Source organism: Metopolophium dirhodum, chromosome 3 (genome assembly GCF_019925205.1).
Source record: "Metopolophium dirhodum isolate CAU chromosome 3, ASM1992520v1, whole genome shotgun sequence".
NCBI classification, from domain to species: domain Eukaryota; kingdom Metazoa; phylum Arthropoda; class Insecta; order Hemiptera; family Aphididae; genus Metopolophium; species Metopolophium dirhodum.
This window is the reverse complement of record NC_083562.1, coordinates 16,472,276-16,487,272: the sequence shown is the minus strand read 5'-3', so window position 1 is coordinate 16,487,272 and position 14,997 is coordinate 16,472,276. Positions and strand designations below refer to the sequence as shown.

The following is a 14,997-nucleotide window of genomic DNA, read 5'->3' as shown; positions in this document are numbered from 1 at the left end:
ATAAATTATAAATATTATGTCCTTTGCGCTTGTACTGAGTTTGCTTTTGCGCAGCGGGTTCGCCCCGTTTGTTGCTAACACTGTGGTCAGAGTTCTTGCCCTAAACCTAAATAGATAATTATTATGTAAAACAATTATACCTATAAATTATAAATATTATGTCATATACGCTTGTACTGAGTTTGCTTTTGCGCAGCGGGTTCGCCCCGTTTGTTGCTAACACTGGTGTCAGAGTTCTTGCCCTAAACCTAAATAAATAATCATGTAAAAAAATTATACTTATAAATTATAAATATAATATATTACCCTAAACTTGTAACTATGTGAATTTTTACTATAATAAACGATTTTGTAATGTAATTTATTTGGTTATTATTTGATATTATTCTTAATAAACGCGTCACAACGCTAGTGTAAAATCAATTTTTTCCAAAAATGTTGATTTGAAACGACTTGAAATTATGTGAAAGAGGTATTTTCAAAAACTATTGTTTTCTGAAATAAAGAGTGATGTCTTACGTAAAATGGATACACATGCTTTACGCGTTTTAGAAAATAATGTTATCTCGTCGACTTTTATGAGTTTTCAGATGATGGCGAAATTGGTAGGTAAGTGTTTCGACCAAATCGGAGAGAGAGTTGAGAGATGAATATATTTCATCCAGAATGTTGCAGTTTATTTCAAAGTTTTCACAAGTGATTGGGCTTTCAGTTATAATATGTGTGACGCGTGTTATTATTAGCTGAACACCTGAACCCAACAATATTATGTGGTTGTTGAAGCTTTTGTTACTGGGACTTTCCCATAGAACTACATAAGTATTATGATATAACTGTATGAGCGGTTTCTAATCCATAATTAATCGTATTAAATCGAAAAGGATAGAAATAATGTTTTCATTGTTACAGATTACAATATAAATTTGATATGTTAGCATAATTGTTTAGGCAAGTATAAAATATATCTTAAACTGTTTTTATGTGTCTGTTTTTACAAGTGCAACTTTTACGGTCAGCAGAACACATTTACCTCTGTTAATTTAAAAACTAGAGCGAATTGAGCTCTTATAAAATTTAAAGGTAAGACTAATAATCTAAGAACCTATAATCTAGACAATGACGTAGGCTTTTTATTATATTATTTTAAAGCGAGTTATGTGTATTTCAAAATTTTAAACTGTTTGTACATCTTAAAAAACTTATAACTCGCTTTAAAATAAAAATATAATAAAGCCTAAGTCATTGTCTAGATAATAATCTTACCTTTAAATTGTATGAGAGGTCAATTCGCTCTAACTTATAAACTAACGGAGATAAACGTGTTCTGCTGAGTGTACAATTTGCTATGTTACGCACTTGTAATTTAACAAAATAATTTTATTAGATCCTGTCATATTTATATCAAAATTAAAACGATTAAAATTTAAAAAATAATTATAAATTATGTTTATAATTATATTTTGTATAATATTATAATCCTCCTAAAAATTAACCAACTAATGTTTATCAAACCTTATTGCTTTAATAATATGCGTCTTTTGGAACCATTTGAATGTAACGTATTAATTCGACGAGTCCGAATCGTCTTCCACTACATTTCATATAAACTCCATGCGCATATTTACCTCCTCTCAGCCATAGTATGATCACATTACTCTAGATTAAAAGACCAGTGTAAAACAATATGCACTTGGTCTATGGATAAGGCCAATGTTGGTAAACGGGGCCGCTGTTTGTACTTCGTGTAATTAAACACCACTCCCCCCGCTTTATATCAAAAATTACCCAACAGTGGTAAAAGTCCATCATAGAATCATTCGAAGCATGATAAGAATGTAAGAATGAAGAATGTAAGACAGTGATTTAGGCTAAATAACTATTATAACTGTTCAATTTTGTAAAACGATAGCATTTAAAATTTGAATAAAGTAAATATATAACGATATTTGTTTACTCTACGATCTAAGATAACGAATTACGTCAACTGTGATTGTTTATTTATATTTATATACCTATCTAAAACTATCATTGATCACTTTTACAATAATTTATGGCAACAATAAATTTATGACTTTTGAAGTTAATTTTCAATACAAGTTCAATTCGGAGCTCAATTATTATGAAAGTAGATGTCGAATTTTAAACCTATTGTGTTATTTTATTAATTAGCTGAATAGTGTTTTAAAAAAATTGTGAGTATACTTAATCAGTTTAATATTATTATAAATCTATTATGTTTTATTATCATATTTATAGGATTAAACGAATATTATAAATGTATAAATTTAATACTGCTTTAATTTGCTCTGAAAATCATTAAAATGACTTACCGTCAATAAATACTATTTAATTTTTTTTCATTTGAATCAGTGGACCTATTATGTTTGAGTTTTTTTTCATCATGCTCTTTTAATTTGGATTATTTACAAATGATTTATCATACAATAATACACTGCACCAAATCGTTGAAACAATTTATTCAAATTCAATAATTTCATGTATATTAAAAAAAAATCAATTATAAATACAATTATAATATAATATTGAACGACGTACAAAGATTGTTTAACAAAATGAATAAATATTTTAAACCTTTATATTTTGGAAAATACAATGCTCACTATAGTGACTCACCTATATAGGTATCCAATTTTAGAAAATATGAATCAGTCTAGTACAACTAATAAATATACTTTAATCCCGAAATGTATGCCATATTCGGATAAATTACATTTTTACTATTCAAATTAATGTGCATAGTTTACGGTTTTAATTTTACGGGTGTAGTTACGTTATGGGATCAATAGATGCGTATAGAGAATTACATCCAGGCCGCTTCTAATTATTCCTCGGTATATAATATGACGGTCAATTCAAACTTCCATTAGCATTTGAAATAAATATGTGTTATAATGATTTGTGAATATTACATTAATGACGATCTATTTTTTTCTCGTCTCGGTCAGTCTTCCGCTTCTAATACCCCAAACAAAATATACATGGCCAATGTGAGTTTAGACTTACTAGATGCAATTTATCGGTTAATGCATAAAAACTGTACCAAAATCCTTTGTTTTCCAAAATTCAAAGGTTTCCCTGGTTTTATTACAATACAATTTAAAACAGTTACCATCACAAATATGCCAAATCAATTGTATTTATTAACAAACCCACATGATGGGATATTATTTTCATCAAAATAAATAAAAAGACCGAATGAAATACGGAGTATCCTCCAGTTAGGCTAACACGCATCACACACGTTTTCAAATAAAATGGCCTTTCAATGATCATGTAATTAAAATAAATTAAACCACCTCTTATTTGAGTTGAGATTCTCTTCAGAACGCTCAAATAGTAAAATATAATTATAAATAATTCAGACGATCAAATGCATTGAAGATAGTGAGAAATCTTTATCATTTAAACTTGATACGACTATAGTATTAATAGTAACTGATATACTGAATTTATTGTATTAAAAATTATCACATCTTTAAAAAAAATAATAATACAATAGGTACCTATATTATTATGTAAGTAATTTTAAATATTCCTTAAAAATATAAATTTCTATTTATAATTACAATTAATTATTTTTAATGCATGGTTAATTTTATTTACAATTTCTAAGTAAAGAAGATTGTTTCACATTTATTTAAAAAATACCTATAGGTACAGAATTATAAAAAAATCTTAGTTATTCCATAAATATGTTATATAAAATCAAAAGAAGTTTTATCGTAAACATACATGCATCTGATAAATAGATAAGTATAATTCACAGTGTTGAAAAAGTTTGAATATGTTGTATATATAGTTTTTACATTTAGAATGATTTCAAACTTTCTAGACGAACAATATATATACATATTATATATAATATACAAGTGAAGTGGCAGTATATGACAGAAACAAGTTGTATTACCCTCAATTTTTTTTCTTTTTTAGGTAGTCCTCTTATCTAAACTTTAATTGCTTATAAATATAGTATGTAGTACATTGGCTCAATGTATAACAAACTTTATTACAATATAAAATTTAAAAAAAAACACCAAGAAACACACTTTTCTTTTTAAGAGGAGTTGAGTGTACCTACCTCACCATTGTCACTGATTCACTGTAATTTATATGCTTTTGAATTAAATAATAAATTAGTAAGAATAATGTATAAGAAACCCTGTATATAATTATCAAGGTTAAAGGATAGACTTTGAAAATCTTATACATTTTTAATCACAAAAAAAATGTTTAACGTAGTAGGATATTTTTTTACGAAATAAAACTTAATATGTCTTAAGATGCTTTAGGTACATTTACTTTTATATTTGAAGCGAGTGTGTTGAGTACTGAATGTATTAATTTAATAATGATATTGTGTGTTTTATTTCGTGTTATCGCGCGTTTTGTAGAAGAAACAATGCATCAATGATAAAATTATATGTGGTGTCTGGTAGAAAATTGTATCTAGTTATAGTCTATATAAATATGTAGTAGGTCAAAAGTATGAAAATCCCATGACAATTGACAAATTTAACAAATAACCGCAGAAAATATGAATATTTACGCAACGTCAGTTTTCAATTAAAGCAATAACCGAAGGATCTTTTATTTTTCACCAAAAATGTATAATAGCATTATTTGCTTATGATATACTTTCTATAACATATTGGTTCATTTCGAACTATTTATATACATTTTCGTATTTTTAAATGTATGTCGATTATATTTTAGTTTAATGGTAAAAATGTCTAAAGATTTAGCACAATGTTCTTAGAAAGTTATTTTACATTAGTTAAAATATGAAAAAGGTGGGTAAGTGGATGTCGCTCTGCTGTACAGTATGTTACAAGTGGGTCACTGTAATGGATGGTGTTAAATTTTAATTCAATGATATAATATCATTGTATAAGAAAAACGATTCTCGGCGAAAACGGTCCGTCAGCCTATGATATTACCAAGTATATTTGATGATATTATTATGAATAAAGTAATTTATATATAACCTTTTTATGTGGAACCTTGTTTTAAATTTTTAATCATTAGCTACAAAAGTTGAACATTTTATACATTTTTAACTACAAAATAATTATTACATTTTAAATTTGATAAATTTTGTCAAAATTTGAACTTTAAATGCTTATAAAAAAATTTGTGCCTATAAATTTTCAATATTTTTCAACTGCTTTTGTAACAATAATATATTATTATCAGGAGCATTGAATTAAATTTTCACGCTTTTCTACCCAACAAATAAAATTTTAATGATATTTATAAAAAAAAAAATTTAAAAAAATTGAAAACAGACAATGTCCGTATACAGCTCAAAAAGTATCAAATTATTTTCAAAATTTTATCGTTTATAGAAAATGCTAATATAAGCATTCAGTGAAATTTTCAAGTATCTACAGTCATACATTTTTTAATTACAACAAAATAAGAAAATCGTTACACGAGAAATCGAGTGAATATCAAATGTTGTAAAAATATGAATTTCAAACGCTCATAAAAATTTAATTTGACTTTCTTGTAGACATTTTTTTTTTTTTATAAATGTAGACAAACTTATGGATAATCTTGTATTACATTATCAAATCTTAGATTTAAAACGAAACATTTTTATGAATTCTCAACTCAAAATAATTTGCTAATTTTCGTGATTTTTCCGTATTTTGTCAATATTTGAAAATTATAATTAAATGCTTATAAATAAAAACTATGACTAAGGATTTTTAATTTTTTCATCTGCCTTTGAAACAATAACCTAGGAGCCTTTTATTAAATTTTCAAGCTTTTTTACTCAACAGATAAAATTTTATTGATATTTATAGAAAAAAAAAATAAAAAAAAATGGAAATTGACAATGTCCGTAAACAGCTCAAAATAAGTCAAAATATTTGGAAAATGTTATAGTGTATAGGAAATGCAATTATAAACATTCAGTCAAAATTTCATGTCCGTACGGACATTTGTTTTAATGTTACACCAAAAACCAAAATCGATTTTCTCAAAAACAGATTTTGCGTAAAAATTCCCGTTTTTCCTTAATTTTTCTTTTGTTTTTCACGTCACTTTTGAAAACTACTGGGAAATTTTTATTTTTGACCCCCCGAAGTACCAATTAGGTTCACTTTCCTATCAGAAAAGTTACTGTTGAAGAAAATCCAAGCACTTTTACTGTCCTAAAAGGTGATAACAGACACAAAAATAAAAAAATAAAAACAAAAAAAAAAACACATCATTGTAAAATCAATACATTCATCGCTTCGCTCAGAATCTAAAATACGTCGTTTCTTTATTTTTTATAAGACAAGTATTTGAAGTTAATTTTTTTTAATAACTCGTATTTAATTATAAATAAATTAAACTGTTAAACTCGAGTAATATTTACTAAATAAGATAATAAAATATTGTTTCAGAATCAGCATTGAAAATATAAATGAACATTTTTAATTGCTCTTTTTATTATAGACTTCAAAGTATACAGTTGATTATACAAGTCATATTTATATAAGTGTTTTAAACAAGTTTTCTGAAGATCTATCTCGACTGAAATATTACTAGGTTTATATTCTTTGGTTCTACAGTAAATGTTTACTTATCTTCAAATTTAAGGTACATTCACCAATCAGATTTTATAATAAAATATACACTTGACCTATGGTTTAGTTTTTTTTTATTCTAATTGGTAAATCGTAGATTATTGTAATTTAAATGTATAGTAAGTATTTTTCGAACTGTTTTTAATATAGGTACAATGTATACGACCAACATTTGGAATTTTAAGAAGTTAAAATTTCACTTTAAAACGAACTAGTGGACCATACTTTGTAGATACGTATAATTTTTATCCAAAAATGTTTTATCAAAATTAGATAATTTCGATCCTTCACACATTCTACAAATATTATTAATTAGAATAACTCAGATTTGTTCTAGTCCTCAGAATCGCATTATTGATTTAGTTTCACAACAAAATATTAAAAAAATAATTCACCTAATATAAAAACTTTTATAAAACATGCTAACATACCAATGTGCCATGAATTTGTATATGTAAGCTGGGTGAAAAAAGAGATAATACAAATTTGGGAATTAGAACTAGTGAATAAATAAATAAAATGTATGCAATTTAAATTAGAATTAGAAATAACTAAGTGGGACAAATAAATAATGTTTGAAAATAGCATTTTATACAAGTATTTCTTGAGAATAGAAGCATCAAATACATAGCTTATGTGGTCAAAGAGTTGGCATGGTTAGAAAGTACAACAAATGATTGATATGGCCAGAGGAGTCACTTCATAGCCAGCGTAGGATTGTCGATGATCTAATACTTTGGTGAAACAGTGTCTGAAAATTCCATATGTAGGTGGTGAAGAATTTAGTTGATTAATATTGATGAAATGAAAATTGATTGATTGCTCCGCACTAGTGCGATTTCAAATAGCCATCGTGGTAGCTAAATTGTAATTGATGTAAATATTTGTGAAATAAACATCCAATTAGCTAAGGAACTTCAACACCATAGTCCATAGATACTCCATTGGATTTGAAATCAGAAAATACCACAACCAGCATACTTCGTTCATATTTCGTTTATTTTCCAGTCGAAATAAAAAAGAAAATAAAGAGAAAAAGGAATAGGCTATACTGATAGGTTAGTGATATTATAGGAACATAATTATTTTATCTACCTATTTTTTTTACAAATAATATATTATAATTACTTGATAATTGTAAATTAATCAACACATACATACATATATAAAACGCTTCATTTATCGCTGTTATGGAGAACGCAGCATACCAAACTGATATTTTGAAAGGACGGCTACATCATAATCAGAAGTGATTATGTATGACAGAGCGCACTTTGAATTACTTATAAATTAGTTATAATTAATTAATAGGTGCCTTTATATTATATTAACGATTATTTTTAGATATCTACATTAATCAACTTTTAATGTGATAAACATAAAAAATATATTATTGCTTTTATCAATATTCAAATTTACATAAAGATGTCATAATTTTTTTTTTTATTTTTGGGTATCCAAGGGACTGTCCCGTAGGGTTGTCATCTGAGAAAATATGTTAAGTCTTTATGTATACGGAGCTTAGTGGTTGACCATAGGAACTAATTTTTTTTTATTGGATTGCTTACTACGGATTTCCACAGGGAAACACCCAAATAGAGAAAATGGATGAAATATATTGTGTTATTATTATATTATATACCTACGTAAATACTTACCATCAGTGAAGATTTCATTGATTATAGGGGGGCTAAAATCTTCCTGCGCAAAATGAGATAATTAATAACATTTTTTCAAAAAAATTTTATTTTTGGGGGACAGGCTCTCCAAGAAGCCCCCAATCGCCACTGAATTAACAACATATCAGAATTTGATGCTGGCCAGACACTGAATTTATACTCCTATGTATACTACCTGATCGGTGTCCACTTTAGGATGACTATACAATGTTCATCATATTCATGGACTTGTGGAAAATAATAATATGTCTCTGCTATCGAACCATAAACAACAGTCAGCTGCCAAAGTGCTCATTCACAGAATGGTGGTTTGATATCGGAAGCGATTAAAATATTATGTACTTTGGTTTGTACTATACCTATTTAATTAGATTTTGGCTGTATTTAGTGTCGATGAAACGGCCAGGTCGACGGAGTGGTGTGTACGTGGTTAGGGTGCAGTGGTGAACGTTGTGTTATTGCACATAACAAATACAAATTTAGTATGGCTATAGTGTTGGGGATTTATAATAAGCATCGTTAGGTTATTATTTCATATTAATATGTATCCAAACTATGAATGTTCCATAAACCAAAACTAGTACCATGACTTAATATTAGATTCCTTAGCTAAGAGCATCGAATAATCATATACAAACGGTTGATTTAGATTAAAATTTCTTCTCAAGGATATAAAGTCACACAGTTATATCAATGTCATTTTGTCATTGCTTTAACCAGAAATATCCAATTTTAAAATCATAATAAAACTTAATCACGCCTGTCAAAAATAAAAATATAATGAAACATATGACGATGATGCGTTAACATATACATTTATATTACGCAATAAAAATGCAGGAAACCCCGTAATGTTTCATTGTTAGAATGTTAAATATGACAACTTTTCCATTGTGGTAGAAATGCTAATATTTTTCAGATTTATTAATAAAATTACATAGAAATAATGTATTCTTACGAGATATTGAATGACTATAACTTGTTAAGATTGTTATTCTAATTTGTCTTTGAATAAATTTAAATATAAATTTCATCTGTTTTTTTTTTTTATTATTCAAATGAAGTATTTACATTCGACGATCACGACTATGGAAAAATACATGGATTAAGAAGATGTAACCCTTTACTACAAAAAGTTTGAAAAATTTTCAACAATTTATCAATTTTATATTAAAGAGAAACCTGTTTTCTTATTCAATTTGTATTATTATTTTATCGACTCTAAGGATTAAGACAATTCCTACTTTGTGGTACATAATGATTATGTATCTAATTTATAATAGCTGCCATTAAGTTCTGGAACAAACATTTTTTTTAAATTGTATTTCTTTAAATGAAAAACTGCGTTTTCAATAAAGTGGTTTGAAATAATTATTTTTATAATATTGTTGTATACAACTTTCAATAACATAATAGACTTAAACTCTACCTGATTAAAAGTAAATATAATAAATTAAAAACAATTATTTCAGTTCAAAACATTACTATCTAATATTATATTATATGACTAAGACATTTTTAAGAACTTAGAATAACTAAAGAAAGTAATGACTATTTTGCTTATTAATAAATTATAACAATTTAAAGAAAAAAAAATGGTAAAATGACATATTCCGTTAAAATAATTAGCTCCGTATTGTCAAACCTCAATCGTTAGTGAAATCGGACAATTGAAAAAAGAAAATATTATTCCTACATATCTAATAAGTTAAATAATGAAGACAATGATTCTTTTTTATGAAAGAAAAATCAATGGTTTCTCATTAATATATTTTTTAACTTGTTACATTATTATTCAGATTAATAATTTAAAGGAAACTATGAAATGTAACTCATTACGATAATACGATTTGTATAATAGCTGTATTGAATAAACGCGTAACTCAAGTTACATTTAAAAAAATTGCAATTTTCGCAGTTATAATATTGTAAAGTTGAATTGTATTTTTATTTTATTTACTCAACAGTATCTATTAAAACACTTAAATTTGATGAGTTAAGCTTCAAATTAAACTCTATTGCCTGTCTGATTTATTGTATAAATAATAAATATATAGTTATTTGTTTGCAAATAGGTAACTATAACTAGGTAACTGTAACTTGCAGGTATAGGTACAGTTAAAATATTAATATGTACTATTATTTACACTATACTTTTTGAACCCTGTTTCTCTGTGTTCTTATACCTACATTGCAATTTTTGTTACTGACTTATTAACAGGTATTATTAGATGTTAAAGAAATTATTAATAATTATATAGATACATAGATGTCTATCTAATGATGGAAAATGTGTACACTTTAAATAACATTTACGATCTCACTCATTTTGAGTTATATGAGTTTCAACTGAATACCGAATGAATATAATATTTGTACATAAATGTGTTTGTATTTCATTAAATAAAAATAAACATTATCAACACTTCTTAAATATTACAGTGTATAAACGAAATGTATTTATTTGTATTTTTCTCTATACATCATAATATTATAATATGACTATACTTAAATTTATGTACAGTAGGTAAACAATAAATAAAGTTGTTACTATACTGTTTTTGTAAATAACATTTCATAACTAATTACCTACTAAAGTGTTTGAATTTAATTTTACATATTTGACCAGAGTAAACAGAGTGATTCATCCAGCATACTAACCCCCATTTTTCTTTTAGTAACGAATGTAGTCAAATTCTGATTTTTGGAATAATTAAATATACTCAAAGACCATATTTTAGAATGATTGAATTTTTTTTTACTTAAAGAGTATCATGACGTGGTGATTCAAAGTTATTTTTTTTAAATGAGAACCCTTCATTATACTGTAAATTATTTAGATATAATTTTTTTTTTTTTTTTTGATCATTTTGATGTAAATAATTCAAAATTCAAACGAGTAGTTTCTCATTTATTATAATGTTTATATTAAAGATAATAGTCCATAAAAATGGTTTTACAAAAATTTAAAGTATATGCAATATTGGACTTAGTATTTATTATACTTGGACCATTTTTATAAATTATTTATGTTGATAGATTAATATTAATCGCTAAAATGTTCAAATCACCGTAGCCCTCATATCTTCCAAACCCATTATCTTGGACCTATTATCCTTAGTACACAAAGACAAAGTTAAAAGGCACAAAAACTACTCTTTCGAATTTTGATTTCGATATTCAAAATCATTATCTACTAAATAATTTACAGCAGTTATTGGAGGGGGGTTCTCATTTAAAATACAAAACTTTCTATCTCCAAAGAACACTTCTTAAGTAGTACAATAAATCTCAAGAATTTTAAAATATTATGGTGTAATAGTTAAAAACCCCGAAAATCAGATATTGAATAAATGCTTGAATTAAAGAAAAAAAAAGGGAGCCATGATTGGGGAATCACCCTGCACAATGTAATACACGAAATATATATTTTATTTATAAGTGATGCTCAACTTAAAATTATGTACTTTAAGAATATAACATCTTCGTTTCAATTGTTTATAAGATGTTGATCAATTATAATAATTACAAAAAATCAGTATGATTACAATTAATTTAAAAATGTATTTTTTAGACAAAAGTAACGAAAAATATAAAAAAATACTATAATTAATAATAAGTACACTATTTTAATAAATATGTGTTTTCATGTTTCCTCTCAAGATGTTTTTCCATTACAAGTTTAATTAAACTATCATTCCATTGAAAAAATAAGACTCACTAAATGTCCATTATAATAATATAATTCATTAGGTTTTCTTTCAGTAAATCTCTTTTTGGTTCAGTTAAATAAAGTAAGTGATGAATCACATACGAACATTAAATATTTAACAGACACTGTTCATTAGTAGACACATTATTGAATTAGTTAACTGTGGATGGGATATTATTTTCTCTATTAATATTAAATTTTGAGTGATTTATTATTATTCTCGGATGATGCCTATTTTATTATATTGCAAACATTATAGTTTCTGTTAGATTAAAACTAACTGTTTCGGTCACCAAAAAAATGGTTGAAAAGTAATCTGAAAAGGGTATGGTGCTTAGAATGTCAGGCAATGAGTGGAATTACAATATATTCGTAGATTCCAACCTTCCCGAAATCCACCGGGTATTTCATACATTTCGGTTTTGTTGACTGCGAACATATCCTGGCCACGTGCTGGTTCGTGGAGTAACGTTTTTGAACATCCCACGTGCCAATATTCTATTTCAATATGGTAGTTATGACTGTAGCAATAATCGAAATTAAATTTCCGGTCTGGTAATATTAACGGTGGTGGTAATAAAGTGGTGGTGTTGGGGGGTAAGGGGGTTTAAGCCCCATTCGTAGCAACATAGGACGGCTATTGGAATACTCGAGGAAGTAACGTGGCTTTGGGTACATATACCGTTAATTCGAACGTTGTATTTAAGTCACGAAACTGGAATGGGCTCACCTCCAATAATAATGAAAGGATTCTGATCTCTTCGACAATGGCTTGACCCTCCCCCCTCCTTCGCTTCCACCAGTACCGTCAATGGCATAGCCAACCCTACACACTGCGTCACACCCATTCACCTCCACTGTGTCACTATGACTAAGACTTACCCCAGATGGTTAAGGTCAAATTTAAACCTAACAATGGTTATACCAAGCAAAGGACATTCAATGACAGTAGGTATAGTGACGCTCACGCCTCCTATACAATTGTCGAACATGCTTTCCACTGTCGGTGTAACAAATGGAAAAGTTTTCGGCGCTGCTGTGTTTTAGTTAGAACTCAAATATTCGTGTTTGACGTGTACTTGTCAACGATGGGATGCTCTCAAATGTTATACAGTTGAAAATACTACCAACACTTTCAAATTTAAATATTTAATGGACTTTTATGGCTTATATTTAAACTTTTCAGTACCTATTATACGAAACAAAAAAAAATAACAGCATTTATCAATAAGTTCATTATTATTTTTTTTTTTTTTTGTGAATGTAGAAGATATTTTATTATGCTTAATAGCTTATAGGCTATAAATACAAATGATAATCCAAAATTTTAAATTTAATTAAATAAGTTTTTAAGACCAAATAAAAAAACAAATAAACTAAAAAAAGTTTTTAAAAATAGGTTTAATTAAGTATCCTTATGTTAAGTTCAAGTTTTTACTATAATGTAACCATGAAAAGCAGAAAAGCATTTTCATAAAACGTTTTATAATTCTTACCATGTTTATTGTTTATACATTATTTTATAACTGCATGACATCAATAAAATTAATCAATTTTACTAGTCTCATTCACACAATTTTATTTTATTAATTTGCTAAATAATTTTTGAAAATAATAATTGGGTAACTGTACTTAAACTATATTACCTCAACTATTAAATTATTTTATGTAGGTACCTTTATTTTATCAAAAATTATTTTATTTTAATTCTTATAAAATGTAGTTATCTTTGAAATATTGTTACCATACAAACAAAGTTTGTAATATAATTATTTAGTTAGCAGGAACAAATATAATTTAAAACAAGTTTTAATTTTGTTTCCTGTCATCTAAAAATATTGATTGACATAAATAATATAACGAAAACAATTCAATTATAACGACATCGTTTTATGAAGTTTTGTGGGGAAAGATAAACTTTTTTTTTATTTTTATATCAAGTTCAATAATTTTACAACTTCCCAGTAAACTTCCTACATTATACTAAATTATGTCTCAATCAAACATGGTTAGGTCGACATATATCCATTATGAATAAATACCTCTAACGATGAGGTAATCTAATATTATGTGTTAATTATTAGTTTATTAGAATATAATATAATAGTCTACGTACAGAAATTCTACGAGCAGATAATATCTACCGTTATATTAATGTAAAAAGTTTTAATGGATTTGATTAAATTATTTTAAATTTATAATTTAAACGGTTTTGTGATAGCTGACGTATTTTTGGTTCTTATAGCAAAAAAAAACTTTACCATAATTTTGAATAATCAACAACTTATTACATAAGATTATTAAAATGAAGATACAGCCACACAAGAGTAGGTTACCGTACTTTAAAAATAGTTTTAATAATTTAAATTACCTATTTATAAAGTTATAAGTTGGTTGTATTATTTTAAAAGTTTTAGTTATTTATCCAATAGGTATTGTATTTAATTGTATGTAGAGTTTATAGTATTATCAACCTTCATTATGTTATCAGCACTTTAATTTCACGACTGTTAATTATTTATTTTGTATCTTGGTATATTATCAACTATAATATCATCATTGTTCATTATAGTTATTACCTACGTAAAATAAAAATATTTTAAAACTGATTCTAAACAAAGTCATAAATACTGACGATCTAGTAACGCAGATTACAATCGTTTGTATATTAAAATGTATGCTCCATCAAAAGTTAATAAATTGAAATTTCATTCTGAAATTAATATTGTTATAATTTAGATTGATTAAATTAACTTTAATTTGTCAAATAATATATTATATAAGTATCATATAGTAGATATTATGTTGTAATATAATGTGTATATACTTACTACAGTATTTTAAGTATATTTCATTGAACTTGATCTTATGACACATCTCATCTAATATGATCTTTATAGTGTTCATCATGCAGACTTGTTTTTTTTTTCCATTTGTTTTATTTCCAAACACTTCTGTACTTTTCGTCGTCGTCTAATTGGTATCAACCGCGTCAATAGCACCA

General features: G+C 26.3%; 1 protein-coding gene across 4 annotated transcripts in view; it reads left to right on the top strand.

Annotated features, from left to right (window-relative positions):
- The window catches only part of LOC132941597 (zwei Ig domain protein zig-8-like), a 295,382-nt gene that overhangs the window by 115,074 nt on the left and 165,311 nt on the right, over positions 1-14,997 (top strand). The gene's annotated exons all lie outside the window — the stretch shown is intronic.